This window comes from Camellia sinensis, chromosome 1, assembly GCF_055761805.1.
Source record: "Camellia sinensis isolate YWXY chromosome 1, ASM5576180v1, whole genome shotgun sequence".
Taxonomy (NCBI): domain Eukaryota; kingdom Viridiplantae; phylum Streptophyta; class Magnoliopsida; order Ericales; family Theaceae; genus Camellia; species Camellia sinensis.
In genome coordinates, this window is record NC_138961.1 from 146824997 (window position 1) to 146850844 (window position 25848).

A 25848-nucleotide genomic window follows, 5' to 3' on the forward strand; every position below is an offset into this window, starting at 1 on the left:
GGTAAGTACCTGGTTTCTGCTCCCAGCAATGTCTTACTGACATACAAGATGGGCAGATGTTGGATTCCTTCCGCTCGGACCAATACTGCCCTAATTGCGTGCTATGAGACTGCCAGGTACAAAAATAGTTCTTCTTCAGGTATTGGGGTTACTAGCAACGGTGGAAAAGACAGTTATTCTTTTAAACTTTCAAGGGCACGGTCGCATTCTTCATCCCACTGAAACTTGGCCTTCAATGCTTGAAAGAATGGTCGACATCTGTCTGACGATCGACTTATGAACCGGTTTAGCGTGGCTGCCATACTGGTGAGATGTTGTACTTCTTTTACTGAGTTGGGCCTCTCTAGATCCTGGATTGCTTTGATTTGAGAAGGATCTGCCTCGATGCCACGGTTGGTTACCAGGAAGCCTAGAAATTTGCCAGATCCTACACCGAAGCACACTTAGATGCATTGAGACGTAACTTGTGTTTCTTCAGGATCTGAAACATCTCACCTAGGTCCTTGAGATGGTCACTCTTGTCCTTGCTCTTGACCACCATGTCGTCGATGTAAGCCTCCATGGTTCTGCCTAACAATGGTTCGAACATTTTGGTGACCATCCATTGGAATGTTGCCCCTGCGTTCTTTAGGCCAAAGGGCATGACCTTGTAGCAGTACAGTCCTCTTGGCATTGTAAAAGATGTGACCTCCTGGTCTGGTTCATACATAGCGATCTGATGGTAGCCTCTGTACGCATCGAGGAAGCTAAGACGATTGTGTCCTGCCGTCAGATCTACCAGTTGGTCTATCCATGGAAGAGGAAAACTGTCTTTTGGGCATGCCTTGTTGACCGTTTTGTAGTCCACACAGACACGCCATTTTCCATTCTTCTTAGGCACTACCACTGTATTGGAGATCCATTTGGGGTAGTGCACCTCTCTAATAGCTCCTGCTTCTATCAGGTTTTCTACTTCCTCCGCCACTATCTTGGTATGGTGGAGTGCCGATCTGCGAGTGCACTGTATAATTGGTCTGGCAGTTCGGTGGACATTCAATTGGTGACAGATGAAGCTTGGGTCAATGCCAGGCATGTCATACGGCGTCCAGGCAAACACTTCAATGTTAGAGGTTAAGAATTCCATGACCTTTATTCTCTCAGTGCTGGACATAGATGAGCCAAGCAAAAAGAACTTATCTGGGTTCTTTTCATCTATTTTTACCTGTACCAAGTCTTCCACTGCCTTCTGTTCAGCGGCTTTGCCAACATCTGCAAACAATTCATTATTTTCGGGCTCTTCTACCATATGAACAAACCCTTGGCAGCTCGACTGCCATTTACTGTGACGAAGCATTGCTTGGACATAATTTGGTCTCCATAGACCTCTTCAATTACTCTGGCTTCGTTGGGGAACCACATTACTTGCTGGTAGGTTGACGCTACCGATCGCATGGCATGCAGCCATGTCCTTCCCAAGATTATGTTGTAAGTGGAAGGGACTTTCAATACCCAGAATTCCACTTGTTTCGTCATGCTTCCTGCTCTGACCGGGAGGATAATCTTGCCAACTGGCCATTCTGGCATTGAGTTGAATCCGATCAGGGGAGATATGGCAGGTGCCAAGTCTTTGTCCTCCAGCTTCAACTATTTGAAAGTTTCGTAGTACATTATCTCACATGAGCTCCCTTGGTCGATCAAAATTCACTTGACATCGTAATCCTTGACGCGGAGAGTGACGACCAGTGCATCATTGTGAGGGAAATAAATCCTTGCCAAGTCTTTGTCTGAAAAAGACATGACATTTGTAGCCTCTATTTTCCCTTTTTTAATGGTGGGCTATGCACTCAATACCTCCCTTAAGTGCTCAGCCTTCTTTATCATGCCCCTGCACTCACATACTCACTTAGGCTCGAATATCCCATGTATTACGTTTATCACGCCTTGAGGTGGGGCATCAATCGGTGTTCTATTTGGGTGATCGTGGTTTTGGGGAGCTGGCTGCATCCCTCCTTCTATGTACCGGTCCAGGTGACCAGCTGCCACTAACTCCTCCAGATGCTATCTCAACGGCGTGCAGTTTTTAGTGCGGTGCCCATTTTCTTTATGGAAGGTGCACTGAGATCTTTCGTCGTAGTCCTTCTATGCCTTTCCTAATTTAGTTGGCCATTTAATGAATGGTTCATCGCGTATCTCGCTGAGAATTTGGTAGATTGGTTTCTTGAATACCATGGTAATGGCAGTGCGGACTCGCAGCCATCTTTTATTTCGGTCCTCTTCGTTGTCTCGTCTGCCTCGTCCATTCTTGCTTGGACGCTCTACTGTGTTGATTTTTGTCATGGTCTCCTTATCTGGTGTTGCTGTTGCACCAGATTTTGCCTTGGCACGGGCGCCATCCTCCTCTACCCGAATATGTTGGTGCACTCTCTCCATCAAGGCTTTCATCGTGAGGGGTGGAGTCATAGTAATTGAATCCCTCAATCTGTTTCTGACTGGAAGACCTCTTTTGTACTGCGCAATGGCGAGATTTGTGGGGCAATCTCCTATTTGGTTAAAGGTCTCCCAATAACGACTATTGTAGGGTCTCAACGTCTCCTTGTCAGCCATGTCAATGGAGAGTAGCTGATCGATCTCTACTAGCGTCTTGGTATTCGTTCTGAACCTTGTCACAAACGCCTCCGCTAATTGCGCCCAGGAGGCTATGCTGCCCTCTGGTAGCCTTTCAAACCAGGTTAAACCTAGGTCGCCAAGGCTTGATGGGAATAGGATGCACATCAAAGCCTCGTTTCGCCGGTATACTGCCATGACCTGGCGAAAGTGGCTTAGGTGCATGTAAGGGTCTATCTTCCCTTCGTACGTGGTAAATTTAGACCGGATGAAGCCTGAGGGTAATGGTGCGTTCTCAATCGCCGGAACGAATGGCAAGCTATGTAGTCTTGCCAATGCTTTAGCTGTTGGTTCGTAGGCAAGGTGCGGTATTGGCATTCCAACCTGGACGCTTCCATGTGTCCGAGGAGCCAACCGCTGAAGGGCTGAAACTCTGTGCGGGTCGCGTGCCCTAGCATCCTCCTTTCGTTGTGCCCTTTCTTCAAGCATAGTTCGTAAGTCGGACGATCTAGGCAACTCCGTTTGCCTGGATGATGTTTGGTGCGTATGTAAGGGCCGATAGGTACTTCTCTCAGTGTAAGACCTCAATGATCTCGTTCTCTCAGACCTGGAGTAACGAGTTCTGGAAGTCCTTGATTAAGTGTCGCCTGTCCTGAGGCTTCTACTTTTTGCTTGCGATGGCGTGGTATGCTTACCACGATCTTCTGAGTGGCGAGGAGGCGTATTTCCTTTGTGCCACTCTCCTGTCGCCACCCCTTTTCCCTTCATGTGGCGCTTCATGGCCTTCATGTCCACCGCCATCTTCCTTATTAGTTCATCTTGCTCTTTTACGCGATCCTCCAGAGCTTGAGGGTCGATTCTTCGCCTTTGCCTTTCAGGATTTTGTGAGCGAGAGTGACGGGGGCTGTTGTTCCGCCTCCCCCTTGTATCCCTCCGGGGATTCTGTCGCTGGGGCTCTAAGTCCGCCATGGGAGGGATAGAGGGCAATCCTTCTCGCCTCCCACCCTCCTCCGGGGTTTGTTCGTCGATGGCGGACTGCGGCAAATCTTCATTGTGCGCCATTCAATTAACGAGGGAAACTTGATCAAGAGGTTTTCTTCTTTGTCTGATATTCCCACAGACGGCGCCAATTGTACGGGAAAGAAATAAACCTTCTCATATAATCCTGTTGATCAAGTCTGCGCTCCTCTGTACGACGTCGCTTTACTCCCTGAAAACACAAATGTGAGCTAGCCGGCGGGTGTGTGCCGGATACCTCTCCGATGCCTAAATCAGCAAAATAGACAAATAGACAAAAGCTCTGTGTATTCGAGAATCAAAGTTGTGTTACCTCTCCATAGGTGATGTTATGAGCTTTTATAGGTTCTGTGTGGCATAATCCTAGTAGGATTCTTACTCTTCCCTGCAGAATCCCCCTAGGAATCACATTCCTGAAAGATAATGCTTATCCTTCAACACCCCCCTCACTGCTTAAACCAAGTGAGATGGTTTTACCATGGTCGGATCCCAATATAACCGAGGTAAGCATGGCTATGCTAAGTTGCAGAGTAGACCGAACTAAAGCCAGTTTGGTTTCTTCCATTCACTACTCTTACCTCGGCTTCTCCTCTACAAACCATGGTGTGTTTAGACCGAGCTAAGAAATAGCACGGTTTTGACCGAGCTAACCGCAACATGCCACGACCGGGCTAACTCTGAGTGTAGTGACTGGGCTGTTTGTAACACTCTCTTGGACCGAGATAACAACAAGGCCTTTTGGGGACCGGGCTAACGCCAAGGCCCTTTTTACTCCGCCCTTCTTACTGTGGCTCACAGCGGCCCATTACCCAGCTCAGCCCAATTTATATATATAAATTACCCTCTCAATATCCTTTCCCAGTGCATCCTAATCATCATGGATTCCTGGAACTCTAGTTATTGGTGAAAGGTTGCTTTTATCAACCCTCTTTGTTCAGTTATTTAATATTTGCCAGATTGTTTTTTGTGTTAACTGTATTACAGATCCAGTGCTAAGTGAAGACAATACTCTCTTTTCTAAATGCGTGAATTTCATTATTAGTAATTATGTTTTGGAACTTAGCATTCAAAACTGAACTATGTTGTTACTTTGTACTTGGACCAACAACATTTGTGTTAAATATATATGCAAATCACTTGTTGTCAACTGTCAGCAGCAAATTCTATTGAATAAGAAAGATGAAAGAGAACACTACTAAATGTGATTTTGTATGGGGCTTGTATGTGTGTGGAATTTCTGTATTTGCTGGCCTTTTAAGGTTGAATAGGAATACTCACTATATTTTTATTTTGATGAAACAGGTATTGGCATTCTCTGATTAGGGATGACAAAAAAAAAAATTGGTTGTGTGTTCATAGTTGAGCACATGCACAATAAGTGAAACTCTGTATGCTTCAATGTGGCCTTGTAATTCAAATTTGAGCCATTGATGGACTATATTCTTGGTTTTTGTTCTTCTGTATTAGACGGGAAATTCTCAAACTGTGTTCATCTTAGTTAAATTCTCAATCAATTTGGCCCTGTGTTCTTATATATTTCTACAAAAAAAAAAAAAGCGTCATATGTTAACTGTGACGGAAATAAGATAATGGGTGTTAAGATATGGCAGCGTTTAAAAAAATACCACCTATAACTATTAACTGCATTTTAAAAACGTTGTAAAGCTAAGGCGACAGTTGCATCAGTGACTAATATTATGGCGTTTTTATGGCCTACAGTGGCTTTTATGACATTGATAATTGCAAAATTTCCTGTAGTGCATGTTCAGTTAACAATCATCTCCTCAATCAAACATTACCGAGTTTTGTCTAATAATTGTTACATGATATAAAATAGGAGAAAAGCAAGTGACAAGCAATTCCACTACGAACATATGTATGAAACTGCCTCAAAACACTCAATGTTAAGTTGGTTTAAAACTCCTTTATGCTATGGCTCCACGGAGTAGATATCCATTTTTGTTACTCTGCATCATTATTTAAGAAAAAGTGAAGAAGAAAAAGAAAAAAAAAAGTCTATATAGTGTTGTGAAAAAACAGAAACCGCATTCACAATCCAGAAAGGGAAGTCATAGTAATGTCAGGTGGAGAGGGATTGAAAAATTCATCATCAGTCCAATTAGTCTCACCCTGGTGGTGTAACATGCTCTTCCATGAATATAAATTGTCAATGCACTTGTTCAAATGCCAATCCTTAGTTTGATTTCTCCAATGTCCATCTGTGTAGTTTTCCTTCTCAGCTTGCATTCTGTCCCACTCCAATTGAGCTTTCTGTTTCGATTTCAAAAGGCAAAACTGCTACAATTGCTGTGGCATTGCATCATGCACTCTCCACCACTTGTTGTGAGCAACATCGCTTGCAAACTCATGGAATATATCGACATTCCAGTTGCAATCATAGTCCTTGAAGCATAGCCATGGCTTCAACCCCAGATAATGGAGAACATAAAGAATTAGATTGGAGGCTCTACCCCAAAAAGCTTTGTTTTCTTTTGCTTCACTGCTTCATCATCTCCAACCCAGAAATGTTTCAGATAGTTCATGTGTTTTGGAATCCAATGCCACCATGTAAAGATTTCATTCAAGTAGCTTGGTCTCCACCATTGTAAGATTCAATTTCGTTGATGTGATCCATTAAAAGCTTGAACGTACAATTCGATGGCTCTATCACCATTACACCAGAGTTAAAAAGCGTTCCATTATTTCCTGTTGCAGAAATTTCTGGCATACGAAATAGGAAATCAATGTTCCTAAGTATAAGCATATAAGCATCGATGAAAATAATTTTGTTGTAATATATGAGCTTCCACAATTGGAATTTGCTGTAATTTGATTTGTTTTAAGCTTCTTTTTCTGCCTTTGGGTTTCTTATCCTTTGGATTGTCCTGATTTTCCAGCCTGCTGCCTCAAGTCCACTCCTATGGTACTCACTGATTGTGTCATCAACAAGTATGATGAGGTCCCTGGTCGATCCAGCCATGCGGATGCTTTGAGCTGCTACTATGGCTCCACATACATAAACATGAGCTGAATGCAGGATTGTCGCATATGCCTCCCGATGATGATGCACCTTTCTTTCTGACTCAACTTCTTGTTTTTCTGCTTCCACAACTTTCAAGAGAATGTATTAAATTAACACTAGCTAATAAATGACACTTGAAATTGGCAGAAAAGGTTCCAAACTTTCTATTCCTTAAAAAGGGTTTGAATTAAAGAGAAATATTTATGTTTCATTTTGCAGCAGCATGAAGTCAATCCTCTACATATTTTGTGAGAAAAGCAAAGCAGTGGAATCCGAAGCCCCCCATTTTGATTTATGAGAGAAATGATGAATTGAAGAGATTTGTGCAGTCTCAGATAGTGGTGTTGTAAATATTTACAATTCAAAATAGTGGATTGGAAACTGACCTTTATTAGGTTTGAGTAGAAAAGCAAGTTGACAAGACCCAACAGGTAGCTGGACTTTTTCTCGCAATGCATTTAAATTTGGTTCGTATAACCACGTGTTACCTGTTGGAACAATCTTTTGTGTAAAATAAATAAAAATAAATAAATCAAACAAATAAAATAAATTACGGACCAAATTTATTTTTACTGAACCGAATGAATAATTAAATATAAAGTCCAGTGTGTGACACTCTGTCCTTAAGACAGATTCGCCTCGCTATGGTACTTACGGTTATGTGGCGTCTATCTCCCAGGATACAATGATCTTCACAAATTTGTAATAGCACCCCAAACAAATTTGTCCGGCGAACTAGAACCTTATGTTCTATACTCTCTTTAATTTTATTCTAAAACTAATATGAATAATAATACACCAAAAGAGCAAAGTTGGACAGCAAAAACGAATTTTTCAAACTATTTTTTCCATGTCAAAGACTGCGGAAAAGGCTGGTATATATAGGCAAATTAATCTAACCTGAACAGGTACAAAAGAAGTGAACAGGTGTAGTTTTGAATTTGAACAGATGTTGTTTGAATTCAAACATATCTGCAAACTGTTTTAACAGATTAATTGCAACAGTTATTTATCTGTTCAGAAACAGCCCAAAACCGAATCTGTTATGGTCTTTTTGAACCTGTTAGACATGGACCGAATGAGAAAAGAAATTAGGACAGAAATTAAATTCAAATTTGAATTTAATTAAATTTTCCCGCAAGTAATTTTTGAAAAAATTCAAATGAGTTTTGTCCAAAAAATTAATATAAGAACTGACCTGACCTATAACCCATACTCGCACACGGCGCGGCATGGCTCGGCCGGACGAACGGACGGCGGCGCGCGTATGTGGTGGTTTGGGCTAAGGTACGTTTTGTCCATAACTCCTCCCTTCTACAAACTTGGGGTGCCTCTTGGGGCCCAACCCAAGTGTTGTAATCTAGAGCTTATATGCACACAAAAGCTCTCTTAAAGTTTCAATATGAGACAACCCATTTCAAGGAAACCCACACTTACTTCTTTAAATGTCCATTCCACGAACCCGAAAACGACGTCAACTTCCCATTCACTCATAAATGGTTTTGATGAACCGTCTTCACCGTGTGACTTGCCATGCGACAAGAAACACGTCACCTATTCGGACCCGCCTCAAAAGACGTTTGGGGCCCACTCAATTTTGGGCTCAATCCCCCACATGAATGGAATTTGACGGAGAGAAAATGCAACAATATGATCTAATTACAGAGAGTACAAAAATTTGAAATATTCTGCAAAGGATAGGTAGCTTTTGTCTTTGAACTTTCCCTTGTGAGACACTATTGGATTTACTAGCTAAGCAGTGAACATGATGTCTTGAACTGTTCAGCCGTCTGTGTAAACCAAGATAATAGAACGCACATAGTATATCCCCAGACACAGTTTAGTTCTCACTATTGTGTTCATTTTGGTCTTGAACAACCTGGTCTTTCATGAGTGCTCTAGAGAATTATAGCCCTTCATAAATCTCATAGAACCAGCCCAATTCACACTTACATAGGTGATTCTTATGAAGGGTATCTTGCCATACTCAACTAGGTATACCTAGATATAAGAATCATTAAAATTTTACTTAACCTAAAACGCTGTAGACATCACTATTTCATCATAGAAATGGGTAGGAGTTTAACTCCCTAGTGATCCTTCTAAGTCACACACAACTAGGTTGTCCCTTTGAACCTAGATCTTGAGATCTCCAGTCAACTAGGTTGGGTTGCCGTTGTGGTAACTCTTATTTAATAGGCTTATGTCCCATGCCCCTTGATGAATTCTCAACTAACTCTCTTGCTAGCCTTTTGGTTAGTGGATCCACTATGTTATCTTTAGACTTCACATATTCAATGGAAATAATTCCATTATAGAGTAGTTGTTTCACGGTGTTATGTGGACGACTAATGTGTCGTGACTTACCGTTATACATATGACTCTGTGCTCTACCTATTGCTGATTGACTATCACAATGTATACATATAGCAGGCACCAGTTTTGGCCACATTGAAATATCTTCAAGTAAGTGGCGAAGCCATTTTACTTCTTTCCCTGCTTTGTCTAAAGCTATGAATTATGATTCCATAGTACACCTAGCAATGCAAGTCTGTTTGGAAGATTTCCAAGATACAGTCGCCCCACCAAGAGTAAAGACATACCCACTGGTGGACTTTGAGTCTCTAATATCTGATATCTAATTTTCATCACAGTATCCTTCAAGTACTACTGGATATCTAGTATAATTAAGCCCAATGTTACGAGTAAATCAGAGATATCTAAGAACTCTTATAATAGCTTTCCAGTGTTCTACTCCTGGATTATTCGTATATCTACTTAATTTACTTACTGCATAAGCTATATCTGGGTGAGTGCAGTTCATCAAGTACATTAAGCTTCCAATAATTTGGGCATACTCTAATTGAGAACTACTTTCTAGTACATTCTTAGAAAGAAACAAATTAACATCTACAGGTGTTCTAGCAAGATGATCATCATCTTTGCTAAATTTGTCAAGTATTTTCTCAATGTAATGAGATTGTGACAAAGCATAACCTTCTGATGTTTTGGTAATTTTCATACCAAGAATTACATCAACAATGCCCATGTCTTTCATGTCAAAATGTTTGTTCAACATTTTCTTGGTAGTTTTAATCATTTCATTATTACTACCTATGATGAGTATATCATCTACATAAAGACATACAATGACATAACATTTGTCTATGTTTTTAATATAAACACATTTGTCACACTCATTAATTTTAAATCCATTTGACATCATTGCCTTGTCAAATTTCTCATGCCATTGCTTTGGTGCTTGTTTTAAACCATATAATGATTTAACCAATTTACACATTTTCTTTTCTTTTCCTGGAACAGAAAAACCTTCTAGTTGTTCCATGTAAATTTCTTCATCTAACTCACCATTTAAGAAAACGATTGTCATATCCATTTAATGAATTTCTAGATTGCACAAAGATGCAATAGCAATTAGCATTCTAATGGATGTTATTCTAGTAACTGGTGAGTATGTGTCAAAGTAATCTAGACTTTCTTTTTGTCTAAATCCTTTGACCACAAGTCTAGCCTTGTATTTTTCAATTGATCCATCCGCTTTCATTTTTCTTTTGAAAATTCACTTGTACCCAAGAGGTTTACAACCGGGTGGTAAGTCCACCAATTCCCAAGTGTGATTTTGCAAGATGGATTCAACTTCACTATTGACAGCTTCTTTCCATAAAGGAGTCTCAGTACTGGACATAGCCTCTTTAAAAGTTAAAGACTCATTTTCTAACAAAAATATTAGAAAATCTGGACCAAAAGATTTTGAGGTTCTAGTACGTTTACTACGCCTAGGTTCTTCCTCATCAATTTGATCTTGCTTTTGTTCTTGATCTTGTTCTTGCTCATTACTAGTAATAGCATCAAAAGATCTTTTCTTATTATTAGTCTCATGTCTAATCTTATTCGGAAACACATGTTCAAAGAAAGATGCATTCCAAGATTCAATAATACTATTTACATGCATTTCGGAATGTTCTGATTTATGAATCAAAAACCGATATGCACTACTATTCTTAGCATAACTAATGAAAATGTAATCAATGGTTTTAGGACCTATCTTAGTCTTTTTAGGACTAAGAATAGCCACTTTAGCCAAACACCCCCATACTTTTAAGTGTTTGTAGGATGGTACTCTCCCATGCCACATTTTATAAGGTGTTTGATTCACTTTCTTTCAGGGTACTTTATTTAAAATATAATTTGCAGAAAGTATTGCTTCCCCCACAAGTTCTGAGGTAATCCAGAACTTATTAACATGGCATTCATCATTTCTTTTAAAGTCCTATTTTTTCTTTCAGCAATTCCATTTTGCTGAGGTGAGTAAGCAGCGGTGGTTTGATGAATTATTCTATGTTCTTTACAAAACTCACCAAAAGGTGATTCATATTCACCACCTCTACCACTTCTTAGTTTTTTGATTTTCTTACCAAATTGATTTTCAACTTCATTCTTATATTAAATGAAAGTTTCCAAAGCTTCATCATTGGTTCGAATTAAATAAACATAACTATATCTAGTATAGTCATCTACAAAAGTGATAAAATATTTCTTCCCACCTCTAGTTTGAATTGATTTAAAATCACAAATATCACTATGAATTAATTCAAGTGGTTCCGTACTTCTTTTAATTGAATGAAAATGAGTTTTGGATAATTTTGCCTCAACGCAAATTTCATATTTATGATTTGAATCAATGTCGAATTTAGATAAACATTCCATATTAATTAATCTATGCAAAGATCCATAATTAACATGTCCAAGTCTACCATGCCATAAATTTGAAGACTCAAGCAAGTAAGAAGAATATGTATTTTTATTAATAACTGAGGGTACAACGGTCATTACATTCATCTTGAAAAAGCCATCAGATATGTAACATTTTCCTACATACATCTCATTCTTAGTAAGTATAAATTTATCACTCTCAAACACTAGCCTAAACCCATTCTTGCTCAACAAAGATCCGGAAACAAGATTCTTGCAAATGTACGGTACATGCAGCACATTGTTGAGAGTGAGTTCCTTTCCAGATGTCATTTTAAATACAATCTTTCCTTTTCCTTCAACTTTGGAAGTTGAGGAGTTGTCCATAAAAAGTTGTTCACCGTTTTCCACTGTAGAATAAGCTGTGAACATCTTTTTGTCAGCACAGATATAGCGAGTAGCACCAGTGTCCACCCACCATTCTTTAGGATTTCCGACTAGGTTTGCCTCGGAAACAACTGCAGAAAGATTGATGTCATCTACACCATTGGAAATATTGTCCACTTCGGTCATATGGGATTCAGCAGGCTTCTTGCTTGTTCTTCTATTGCTTTTGCTTTTGCCTTTGCTACGGCAATCTTTGGCCCGATGTCTCTCTTGTCACAGATGTAACACTTGCCATTAAACTTGTACTTTTTAATTTCCCCTCCTTTAGAGCCTTGTGATGAACTTTCTCCAGAAAACTTCCGTTTCTTTGCTTTTGGAGCATGTTCCACCACATTTGCCTTAGACTCCATAGGATGCTTACCAGCCCACTTTTCAGAATTGCAATTGTCCTCCTCAATCCTCAAATGCACAATTAATTCTTCTAAAGACATTTCTTTGTGCTTGTGTTTGAGGTAGTTCTTGAAATCCTTCCAACCTTGTGGTAATTTCTCAATTAAGCCTGCAACTTGGAAGGATTCACTAAGAGACATGCCTTCTGCGTGAATGTCATGCAGAATGAGTTGGAGATTTTGAACTTTGTTGATCACAGTCTTAGAATCAACCATCACAAAGTCTAGGAATTTGTCAACTACAAATTTCTTTGAGCCGGCATCTTCCGTTTTATACTTTTTCTCCAAAGACTCCCAAAGTTCCTTTGCTGTTTTGATAGGACTGTAGGCATTGTATAATGTGTTGTTAAGTCCGTTCAAGACGTAGTTTCGGCAAAGGAAATTAGCATGTTTCCAGGCATCGACCGCAGCAACCACTTGCCGGTCAGTTTCATCCTCTTTCAAAATAGGAGCATTCTCATGGAGAAAACGAGCCAAGTTCAGAGTTGTCAGATAGAACAACATTTTCTGTTGCCATTTTTTAAAATCAGTTCCTGAGAACTTCTCTAGCTTCTCACCATGATTTACCAGTACTGTCATAACAAGAGAAGGGATTGGCGCAATTGCAGCCACCACACTAGTACTTGTTTGGGAATTAGTTTCAATAGCCATGGATTCTAAATTATACACAAAATTATAATTAGAATTTATACTACACAGAAAATTAATCCAAATTCACAGAATTAAATTCTGTAAAAATAAAAGAAATAAGAATGTAACTTTTATTTTTCAATTAATTTGGAAATAAAATAAAATTTTATTTAACCAAATTAATTCCACACAGAAAAATAAATTTTTGTAACACTTCAATAATTAAAAAAAAAATGAATTTATTTTTAATTAATGAACACTTAGAAATTATTTAAGAAAATTAAAATTAATTTCTGACAAACTTCACAAATAAATATTCTGAATTGTTAATGACACTAGTATATTATTACTAGTTGTCAAAGAAAATAGATAGTATATTACTACTATTTGTCAAACAGTATATTACTACTATTTATTTTCCAACCAGAATATTATTTTGTAAAATCACAGAAAATAATTTCTGTAAGAAGAAAAAAGAGAAAGGGAAACAAATGAAAAATTCTGTAAACAGAATAATTCGAGTCTGTCTTAAGATTGTTAGAACAATCTTCTGTGTAAAATAAATAAAAAGAAATAAATCAAACAAAAAAAATAAATTATGTACCGAATTTATTTTTACCGAACCGAATGAATAATTAAAGACCAAGTCGAGTGTATGACACTCTTCCCTTAAGACAGATTCGCCCCGCTATAATGTTTGCGGTTATGTGGTGTCTATTTCCCAGGATACAATGATCTTCACAAATTTGTAGTAGCACTCCAAACAAATTTGTCCGGCGAACTAAAACCTTATGTTCTATACTCTCTTTAATTTTATTCTAAAACTAATATGAAGAATAATGCACCAAAAGAGCAAAGTTGGATAGCAAAAAGGAATTTTTCAGATTGTTTTTTCCATGTCCAAGACTGCTGAAAAGGCTGGTATATATAGGCAAATTAATCTGACCCGAACAGGTACAAAAGAAGTGAACATGTGTAGTTTTGAATTTGAACAGATGCTGTTTGAATTCAAACAGATCTTCAAACTATTTTAACAGATTAACTGCTGCAGTTATTTATCTGTTCAGAAACTACCCAAAATCGAATCTGTTATGTTCTTTTTGAACCTGTTGGACATGGACCGAATGAGGAAAGAAATTAGGACATAAATTAAATTCAAATTTGAATTTAATTAAATTTCCAGCAAGTAATTTTTGAAAAAATTAATATAAGAACCGACCCGCACCCAGCATGGTTGGACGGATGGCGGCGGCGGCACACGCGCGTGGTGGTTTGGGCTAAGGTACATTTTGTCCATAACTCTTTCCTTCTACAAACTTGGAGTGCCCCTTAGGGCCCAACCCAAGTGTTGTAATCTATAGTTTATATACACACAAAAGCTCTCTTAAAGTTTCAATGTGGGACAACCCATTTCAAGGAAACCCACACTTACTTCTTTAAATGTCCATTCCACAAACTCAAAAATGATGTCAACTTCCCATTCACTCATAAATGATTTTGACGAACCGTCTTCACCTTGTGACTTGTCATGCGATAAAGAATACGTCACCTATTCGGACCCGTCCCAAAAGACGTTTGCGGCCCACTCAATTTTGGTCTCAAAGTTGGCCCAAAATAATCCTTATAAACCAAATTTCCAACATTACCTTCACGTAAAACGAGTTCCTTGCAAATAAAGAGATTTGGTATGGGAAAGCCCTTGGTCACAAATAATAAATGCAAAGGGTGATTGTTGGCTTTGGCGAGATTGGTGTTATTGCTAGCTGAGCAGTTGCGAGCTACAAGTGCAAATGAGCCATGTCTCTAGACTAATTGCCCTCATCTCTGCAAGAAAGCTTAATAACAATGAGATCAAGCCGTTTTCTAATTCTAGGCACTTGGACCTTTGGTAAAGTTAGGAAAACAGGAATCTCTTCCTCTTCTTCTTTATCAATCCAATCTAGATACAAAGAATCCCATGTCACTTTTCTCTAGACGTGGTCCAAGTCCAGAAAAATGTGCTCAACCTTGGGAATTAGCTCTTTCTAATGATCAATTTCACTCTTATTGAAATTCAAAATGCCAATTCCCTCGAAATTATTCCTGCCAGATATTGTCCTGATGACCTTTGAAATTTCGTTCCTTTAATATCTAAATCTGATGTATGTCGAGGATCTAATGCACCCCATATCCACCTCCACCTGTTCGAAAAATTTGGCATATATTAACTAAATATAAGATGTGCATTAAAATCCTTTCATAAAAAAAAAAATCAGAGTCTTTCATTTAGAGTCGAAATTACTTCCATTTAAAGTGGAAAGTGAGAAATATTCCTTATGCTTCGGTAGTGGGAAGTCTCATGTATGCAATGCTTTGTAAGCCTGGCATTTGTTACCCAGTGAGTGTTGTGAGTAAGTACCAATCCAATCTAGGTTCAGTGCATTAGACAACAGTGAAACACATTTTGAAATATTTGAAAAGTACCAAACACTATTTTTTAGTGTTTGGTAGTGAAAATTTGATTTTTGAAGGTTACACCGATTCAGATTTTCAATATGATATTGATGATAGAAAATCAACTTCTGGATTTGTGTTTACTCTTGGAAAGGAGCAATAAGTTGGAGAAGTTACAAGCAAGATACTACTGCAGATTCTACAATTGAAGTAGAGTATGTGGCTGCAAGTGAAGCTTTAAAGGAAGCTGTTTGGATTCGCAAGTTCATTCAAGAACTAGGTGTTATCCCAACAATTGAATCTCCTATAATTGTTTATTGTGACAACACTGACGCTATTGCACATGCTATTGAGCCTAGGGCCTATCGAAGGACAAAGCACATTGAGCGTAGATTTCACTGGATACGTGATATCATCCATAAAGGAGATATGTCAATAGCAAAGAGTGCATCAGCTGAAAAATATTGCAGATCCTTTCACAAAAGCTTTAACTCAAAAGCTTTTTGAAAAGCATTTGGAGATGATGGGTATTAAATACATGTGTAATTGGTTTTAAGTGCAACTGGGAGAATATTAGTATTTGTGCCCTCAAAAACCAATTTGTTGACTTCATTAACTGATTAAATAAATCGCTTGGCATTTTATTTTGTGCTTTTGTATAATATTATTCTAGGTAATGTTATATTTAATGTTACATATGATGTGAACATAAGGTTCCTTCGATAACATTGTCGGAAAACATGTTAATGGTTAATGAACCAAAAGATGGAAGTTATGATTTTTTGATGCCTTGTAGACCCAATTAATGTTCTAGGCTATGGGTGTTGATTAGGCGTCGCAATTGATAGAATGATTAACTCCATCATTGAGGTAATGACTTTAGGCAAATAGGTGGGTGCTATGTAATAAGTACATGCACTGAACATGATCAGTTTTGAGAACACCTATGGAATGATCACTGTCAGTTTAAAAGGTAGTTCTATTACAATGCACTTATTTTCCTTTGACCTGAGAAGCTAGTATAAATTAATTAACTATTTATTTAACTTTGATATTATCAATCGGTGACGCCAAACCAAAAGCTATATATGGACATGTTGGGTTATGTGAGTGGTAATTAATTTATGTAGGTGCTTAACATGAGATCCACAATTCTCAAAGTGAGAAAGTATATTCAAGTAATTTTTCCTATTAACGTTGGACCAAAAGAAAACCAGCCAGTAACTTTTTCATAAAAATATTTTTATTTGTACATATATAATTATAAAAGTATATTTTTGAAAAATGCTTTTGGGGTCCAATTAGAAGAAAGGGCCTATATTGTAATTCTTTAGTTTTAGGGGTTTAATTGTAATATGTTGATGGACATTATTACAATTAGTGGAAGTTCTATATTATCTATTTAAAAGATAATTAAATGAAAAAGCTAATTCAAATTAGATGGGTAGTCATGGGTCATGCCACCATCACCAAAGTCGAGTCTGAAACTCAATTCGATTTCCAACATCTCCCACTCGTACATGGGTTTGCATGACATTGCCATATCTCAATCTCAATCTCAATATACCCAAACATCGAACAAGCTCATATTTGCCAATAAACCATGCAATCACTAAGAACACCTACATGTGGAAGCTTTGTACTAGAAACATAAACAGAGCCAACACAGAGACATCAATCTAAAATAAAAATAGTGCCTCGTATAACCTACACCCATCCAATTACAACGGCCCAAGCATCTCTAACCCTTAACAGAGGATGTTCAACCTTAGCATATCATTCAATATATTCACGCTCAATTCACCTTCCATACAAAACGATTTTAGTTGCCGGCAATGAATATACTATAGAAGTGTAATACTTGATGATATTCTATTCACCCTCATGCCATTTAGTTTAGGATTAACCGCTTTCTGAGTAATATCCTTTAATCCTGAATCATACCTGATTGCAGGAAACATACCAAAGTAGCTAATATCAACTCCTTACCTTATGACATAGTCAAAGGTCACAAATGGTAAAAAAAAAAAAGAAGTAAAATTCATATCAATAATGATGTGTAAGACTCATATGGTGAGGAAATATGGATCCATTCTCTCACCTCATCACTTGGTCAATATATAAGTGCATGTAGTATGAATATATGCCACAGTGGAGTTACTCTTCCAAATAGTGATGTCATACTCTATACATCGTACAGATCTTAGTCTAGTCATTCTTAAGTGCACAAGTCGCTTTCTAGCGCTTAACCCTAATTCTCTATTTACTTGCCTTCTAAACGCTAAATGAGATCTCGCATCTGGCAAATCATAATAGGCATAACATGAGAAGTGGGTGCTAACATCTATGTTTGGTCTCTAACCTCATCTTGGCTTTAACCAAGGCGACATAGATAGTGAGTAATTTAAGCCTCTCTTGGCTCCAAACAAGATAAACCACTAGTATCTTGACCCGAAAGGGTACATGAGCATTATTAGCGGAACTTGGTCTATTATTGGGGCACTCGAAAGGCACAAGTATTAAAAAATAAGTAAATTATCTTGTACCTTGTGTTTATTTTGTTTAATAATAAATTATGTTGTGTTTGTATTCATATGTAATTGGAAAATAATTACGAAAAACAAAGAAATTCAGGGAAATAAGACAATAAATCACATAACAGGAACAAAACCATTATTAGTTGTTTGAGTAAAAGTATATAGTTTCTTTATATTACAAATTGAAATTGTATATTTTGATTTTGTTAGTTAATTTTAATAGTAATTGTAGCAAACAAATAAGAAGAATGGAGTTCATGCAACTTGCTTAGAGGTGTGGATGGCTGGGTACTTGAAGGATGACATACCAAGTAATAATAGAGTTGTTGGGGTCATGGTATGTAGTTTTATGTTTAGTAGACATTCTTTTTTTAGTAGAGTTTTGTTAATATAAATTTTATCGGTGGTTAATTAATTGATAACTGACTAACAATTGCAGACACAAATGAAGATGCTCTTGATGCAAACCAGTGCCATAGATGAGGAGATCTTCACATAGGTTCTAAGCCTTCAACAACTCGGTTTCATTCGAACATATGTATTGGGTCTTTCTCGGACAGATGTCTTTAGAGATGGTGTGACGGCCCAAAAAATTCTAGCTTATTAACAATGGACCCAGCCCAAACAAGGAAGCCCATCAAGTAAATATCACACCCCCATCTATAAAAGGCGGGCACCCCATGGAATAAAGGTATGATCTCTCTCTCCAACAGAACACACACACACATACACATTCATTTCCTCATCTTCTTCTTTTCTTGATTCAGTGACTAACTTTATCATCAGAGTGTCCACGGCCGGCAACCCCGGTTGGGTGGTGCCAACTATGTTCATTCTTGCAGATCTAGAGGGGTCAAGCTCATCTATTCGTTCCCAAATACCTACAGCAATTATTCTTAGAACTTGGGTAAATATTAATTTAATATAACTTAAAATAACTCCTGGCACTCAGGCACTTCTCTCATCTAACAAGTGCTCTTAGCAAAGACAAAACTAAAAGGACAAGCTGACCAAGTGTTTCGGCAAGAAAGAATAAAATGAGTTGCCAACCAATGTGTTTCGGTAAGCCGAAGAATTGCCTACCCACCTATCTCAGCTGCAAAAAATTTATTATGGTTTTGGGTGGGCCATTTCAGCAGAGCAACATTGTCTATACACGCCTAGCTCATTGCTTGGAGTACAACATTGCTAGACTTCAACAATTTCTCCACTGTGAAGAATTAGTCGGTGCTCAACCCCATGCATGTGCAATTCGGCAGTACCACAACTCATAGAAGATTGCTCGGCAAAACTACAAAGCTGCTCAACAGTGCCATATTTCGTACAAGGCTACTTTGCAGCTCTTCAATCCTTCTCGGCATCATTACAGCTCACGCAAGCTGCCTAACATTGTTACAACACAACTCAACATCTCTGTAACCCAGTCTAGTGGCAACGCAACTTGCAGAAGGCTACTCGGCAACCATTCTGCGTTAACCAGCTGTTCAATGACAACCTTAACCCCTATTTATCAATTCGGTACTCAAACTATGTCTTACCAATATCTGAACTACAATGCCGAGAAGAAGACAACACCGAACAAGTGCCACTGATCGCATGTAGCACTGGCGTTCACCTCATCCGCTCGACTACACTAAGATTCTTTGGTAAAACCACATAGGTCACTTGGCAATGTCGCAAGACTCATTTTTCTAGCAATGGAATTATCCACCGATTATCAAATTCGCACAAAACAGCTTGTTTTCCGACTCTTGGTCCTACAACTCTGTCCTCAAGCTCGTTGGCAATGCTAGCCATCATGAGCAATGCATACATTTTTAATCATCTCAGCTACAATGTCGAGAACCAAGTGTTTCGGCCAGCTAAAGCTTTGTCGATCGCGTTTACATGTCCATTTTCTCTCTCTACAAATTGGGTCTACATTCTTCTCTATGCGAACAATTTTTTGGCAATACAACAGGAATTACTTGGCCAACTAAAAGGTTCGTGTCAACTAGAGGAGTCTAGACTTACCAACCAGGAGCCAAAATTCAACCGAAGTCTGCCAATAGTTGCGAAACAGACCAAATTTTCAGCATACTGACATTTTTGAAGTTGTCGAAATCAAGTTTTGACCATACCAGTGTGAAGTACTTATTGAGATGAGTCTAACACAACAAATCGCGTCAAAATCGAAGCTAAAACGAAGTCGTATGAGCATGTCGAAGTTTGCCTAGTTGTGCCACAATTCTGCTGAAGAAGACGACTTGAGTTGGCCAACATAGGAAATTATTTAGTGCATCGCGGCTACGTCACATCCCGTACTTGCCAAATAACAATGATGTTCAAATACATAACTTGCACAAACCAAACACAAGGATCTGTGGTGGCAAGGTGGTTAAATGTTAAGCCTTCATCACAAGGGCATGAGTTCAAATCTTGTCAGCAACTTCATTTATATTTTTGCCAAGCCACTAAGCCGAGCTGAGCCACAAGCAAGCTACTATTTGGAGCCTTCTGAACACACCCGTATGGTTTGATTTTGCAAATTCCATACCAACAATTTGTAGATTTTATATGCAGTTCCATATATCGCAGCTCAAACCACATTTTTGCCGCCGCGCCTAGAATGTGATCGATGCCGACTTTAAGAACTAGAAAATATTTTGCGACTTCCTAACTATATAACCGCCAGAATCATTATGAATTCCTTCCGAATAACAAATTTCATTTCAAAGCAATGGGAGTAAAGAATCCGCTTCAACAATTTGTTCTCGACTTAACTCTTCAGCATTTTTGGCAAGACTCAATTCTGAATTCCTTCCGACTAATAAATTTCATTCAAAATAATGGGGAAAATATACGTTGGACAAGAAACAAAACTTAAATAAATTGGCAATTTGCTTCCAATATCCATTCAGCAATTCCTTACACCGGCACCTTGCACCGGTGCAATACTACGGGATGCACTATTCAGTATCCATGCAATGTCTAAAATTGAGACAAAAGTCTCGGAATGCGGAGCAAGAAAGCCTCCAAATACGGAGCGCCTTCCATGCTCGATACGGAGTGCCATCAGCAAAAGTCTCTAAATACGGAGCAAGAAAGACTCCGAATAAGGAGCGCCTTTTGTGTTCGGCACGGAGCGCCATTAACAAAAGTATCCGAATGCGGAAAAAGAAAGCCTCTAAATACGAAGGGCCCTTCATGCTCGGCACGGAGCGCCATTAACAGAAGTTTTCAAATGCAGAGCAAGAAAACCTCCGAATATGGAGCGCCCACTGTGCTCGGCACGGAACGCCATCAGTAAAAGTCTCTCAATGCCGAGCAAGAAAGCCTCTGAATATAGAGCGCCCTTCGTGCTCAGTATGGAACGACATCAACAAAAGCCTCTGAGTTCAGAGTACGAGATACATACATCTATACATACATTCAAGACATACGTATATTTATACATGCATTTAAGCATGCATGTATTCATGTAGTCATTCATTCATACATTTTATTCATTTATCCAGAATGTTCTTTATTAAGAAACCTAACATCTATTTGAACAACGTAGCTCGGCAATAAAAACTCTCACTCCTTCTACCACAGACAATGAAAGTTTTGGGCCAATTGTGGTGGCCCAAAAAATACTAGCTTATTAACAATGGGCCCATCCCAAATAAGGAAGCCCATCAAGTAAATATCACACCGCTATCTATAAAAGGGGCGGCACCCCTAGGAATAAAGGTATGATCCCTTTCTCCAACAGAACACATACACACCCCTTCATTTCCACATCTTCTTCTTTCCTTGATTCAGTGACCAACATCATCATCGGAGTGTTCCTGGCTAGAAACCCCAATTGGGTGGCGCTGACTATGTTCACCCTTGTAGATCTAGAGGGGTCAAACTCATCTCTTCGTTGGATCTCTTCAGCAATCCATGTGAGAGAATTTTCTGGGTCTCACAGATGGATATAGGCAGTCACAAGAACATACTCATCTCATCCGGACGCAAACTCAAGAGCAATTTAACCAATATAGAGTATAATCATAGATACAAATGAAGGAGATGATGGATGCTATGCGTACTGAGATGCAAGGCATGATTCAAGCTCAACAAGCATTGGTGGAGTTGGAGTCTCAACTGTAGCCTGCAGTCTATGGGGTTGCACCAGTTGCTATTCACAACAACAATCCCATCCATTCACCTCATCAAATTTAGTCATCATATTTCATCCCAGGATATGAATAAAAAGTTACTTATGAAATTTGTAATATGAAATTTTATTCATGTTACTTGCTATTCTTGTTAAATGCAGGTTCAGATATCAAAGAAGGGAAAGAAGTATTGAAAAATTGGTTTTATACGGCTTATTTTGGGCCAACTTTGAGCCCAAAATTGAGTGGGCCCCAAACGTCTTTTGGGGTGGGTCCGAAAAGGTGACGTGCTCCTTGCTGCATGGCAAGTCACACGATGAAAATGGTTCGTCAAAACCATTTATGAGTGAATGGAAAGTTGACGTCGTTTTCAGGTTCGTGGAATGGGAAATTTAAATAAGTAAATGTAGGTTTCTTGAAATGGGTTGTCCCATATTGAAACTTTAAGAGAGCTTTTAAGGGTATATAATCTCTAGAGTACAATACTTGGATTGGGCCCCAAGGGGCATCCCAAGTTTGTAGAAGGGAGGAGTTATTGACATATGAAACCTTAGCCCAAACCACCACACACATGTGCCGCCGCCGCCGCCGTCCGTCTGACCAGCCGGTCGAGCCGTGCCAGGCGCGGGTATGGGTTGTGGGTCGGGTCGATTCTAATATTAATTTTTTGGACAAAATTTACTTGAATTTTTTCCAAATTTCTTGTGGAAAAAATTAATTTAAATTTTGCACTTTTGTAATTTGAATTTGAATTCAATTTGTTTGTCCAAAATTTTGTGCTTCTTTTCAAATCCAAATTCCGCAACAGGTTTAAACAGTCCAAACAGGTTGCCAATCTGTTGAACCCCGGACAGATTTAGTTTCTGCACAGACAGATTCAAATATGTTACAGTTTTTTCAACAGATGTAAACTGCCCAGCAGTTATTTGTTTAAATTGTTATGCACCTGTTGGATTCAAATTCCACCTGTTCAGTTTGAATTATTGAACCTGTTCAGGTCTATAAATAGCATGGCATTTTCCAGCAGTCACTCATTCCGAAAATTCATTTTCCTTGCCTTCATTTTGCTCTCTAGCATCCATTGTTCTTCATATTATTTTAGGAAAAATTCAGAGAGTTATAGAACACAGGTTCTAGTTCGCCGGACAAAGTTGTTTGGAGTGCTACTACAAATTTGTGAAGATCATTGTATCCTAAGGGATAGATGCCATTAGTCCGTAAGTAGTGTAGCGGGGCGAATCTGTCTTAAGGACAGACTGTCACACACTCGACTTGATCTTTTTATTTTTCATTCGGTTCGGTAAAATAAATTATGTAAGTTATTTATTTTATTTTGTTTGATTTAGTTTCAATTTATTTTTTACACAGAAGATTGTTCTAATAATCTTAAGACAAATTCGAATTATTTTGTTTACAGAATTTTTCGTTTGTTTTTCTCTTTCTTCTTCTTACAGAAATTATTTTCTGTGATTTTACAAAAATAATATTCTGGTTGGAAAACAAATAGTAGTAATATATTGTTTAACATATAGTAATAATATACTGTCTATTTTCTTTGACAACTAGTAGTAATATACTGGTGTCATTAACAATTTAGAATATTTATTTGTGGAATTTTGTCAGAAATTAATTTTAGTTTTCAGAAATTATTCTCTGAGTGTTTCATTAATTAAAATTTTGTTTCAGTATTTTAATTATTGAAGTGTTACAGAAATTTAATTTTCTGTGTAGAATTAATTTGGTTAAATAAAATTTTATTTTATTTCCAAATTAATTGAAAAAATAAAAGTTACATATCTTGTTTCTTTTATTTTTACAAAATTTAGTTTTGTGAATTTGGATTAATTTTCTATGTAGTATAAATTCTAATTATAATTTGTTTTATAATTTAGAATTCATGGCTACTGAAACAAATGCTCAAACGAGTACTGGTATGGTGGCTGCAATTGCGCCAACCCCCTCTCCTGTTGTGACAGTACTGGTAAATCACAGTGAGAAGCCAAAGAAGTTTTCAGGAACTGATTTTAAAAGATGGCAACATAAAATGTTGTTCTATCTTACAACTCTAAACCTGGCTCGTTTTCTCCGTGAGAATCCTCCTACTCTGTACGAGGATGAAACTGACAGGCAAGTGGTTGCTGCGGTCGATGCCTGGAAACATGCTGATTTCCTTTGCCGGAACTACATCTTGAATGGACTTGACAACACATTATACAACATCTACAGTCTTATCAAAACAGCAAAGGAACTTTGGGAGTCTTTGGAGAAAAAGTATAAAATGGAAGATGCTAGCTCAAAGAAATTTGTGGTTGGCAAATTCCTAGACTTTGTGATGGTTGATTCTAAGACTGTGATCAGCCAAGTTCAAGATCTCCAACTCATTCTACATGACATTCAGGCAGAAGGTATGTCTCTCAGTGAATCCTTCCAAGTTGCAGCCTTAATTGAGAAATTACCACAAGGTTGGAAGGAATTCAAAAACTACCTCAAACACAAGCGCAAAGAAATGTCTTTAGAAGAATTAATTATGCGTTTGAGGATTGAGGAGGACAACCGCAATTCTGAAAAGTGAGCTGGTAAGCAACCTATGGAGTCTAAGGCAAATGTGGTGGAACATGCTCCAAAAGCAAAGAAACAGACGTTTTTTGGAGAAAGTTCATCACAAGGCTCTAAATGGGGGGAAATTAAAAAGTACAAGTTTAATGGCAAGTGTTACATCTGTGACAAAGAGGGACATCGGGCCAAAGATTGCCGTAGCAAAGGCAAAAGCAAAAGCCAAAGAAGAACAAACAAGAAGCCTGCTCAAGCCCATATGACTGAAGTGGACAATATTTCCAATGGTGTAGATGGCATCAATCTTTCTGCAGTTGTTTCCGAGGCAAATCTTGTCGAAAATCCTAAAGAATGGTGGGTGGATACTGGTGCTACTCGCCATATTTGTGCCGACAAAAAGATGTTCACATCTTATTCTACAATAGACAACGATGAACAACTTTTCATGGGTAACTCCTCAACTTCCAAAGTTGAAGGACAAGAGAAGATTGTTCTGAATATGACACCTGGAAAGAAGCTCACTCTCAACAATGTGCTACATGTACCGGACATACGCCAGAATCTTGTTTCCGGATCTTTGTTAAGTAAGAATGGGTTTAGGCTAGTGTTTAAGAGTGATAAATTTATACTTACCAAAAATGGGATGTATGTAGGAAAAGGTTGCATGTTTGATGGCCTTTTCAAGATGAGTGAATGGGAAGTTGACGTAGTTTTCGGGTTCGTGGAATGGGAAATTTAAAGAAGTAAATGTGGGTTTCTTGAAATGGATTGTCCCACATTGAAACTTTAAGAGAGCTTTTATGGGTATATAATCTCTAGAGTACAATACTTGGGTTGGGCCCCAAGGGGCACCCCAAGTTTGTAGAAGGGAGGAGTTATGGACAAATGAAACCATAGCCCAAACCATCACACACACGCGCATCGCCACCGTCTGACCAGCCAACTGAGCCGTGCCGTGCCGGGCCGGGCGCAGGTGTGGGTTGTGGGTCGGGTCGATTCTAATATTAATTTTTTGGACAAAATTTATTTGAGTTTTTTTCAAATTTCTTACGGGAAAAATTAATTTAAATTTTGCACTTTTGTAATTTGAATTTGAATTCAAATTGTTTGTCCAAAATTTTGTGCCTCTTTTCAGATCCAAATTCCACAACAGGTTTAAACAGTCCAAACAAGTTGTCAATCTGTTAAACCCCGGATAGATTTAATTTCTGCCTAGACAGATTCAAATCTATTGCAGTTTTTCCAACAGATATAAACTGCCCAGCAGTTATTTGTTTAAATTGTTATGCACCTGTTGGATTCAACTTCCACCTGTTTAGTTTGAATTATTGAACCTGTTCAGGTCTATAAATAACACATCATTTTCCAGTAGTCACTCGTTCTGAAAATTCATTTTC

General features: G+C 38.3%; 1 pseudogene; it reads right to left on the reverse strand.

Moving 5' to 3' along the window:
* Positions 1 to 5571: 5571 nt before the first annotated feature.
* The window catches only part of LOC114288789 (UDP-glucuronate:xylan alpha-glucuronosyltransferase 1-like), a 30030-nt pseudogene continuing 9753 nt past the window's right edge, over positions 5572 to 25848 (reverse strand).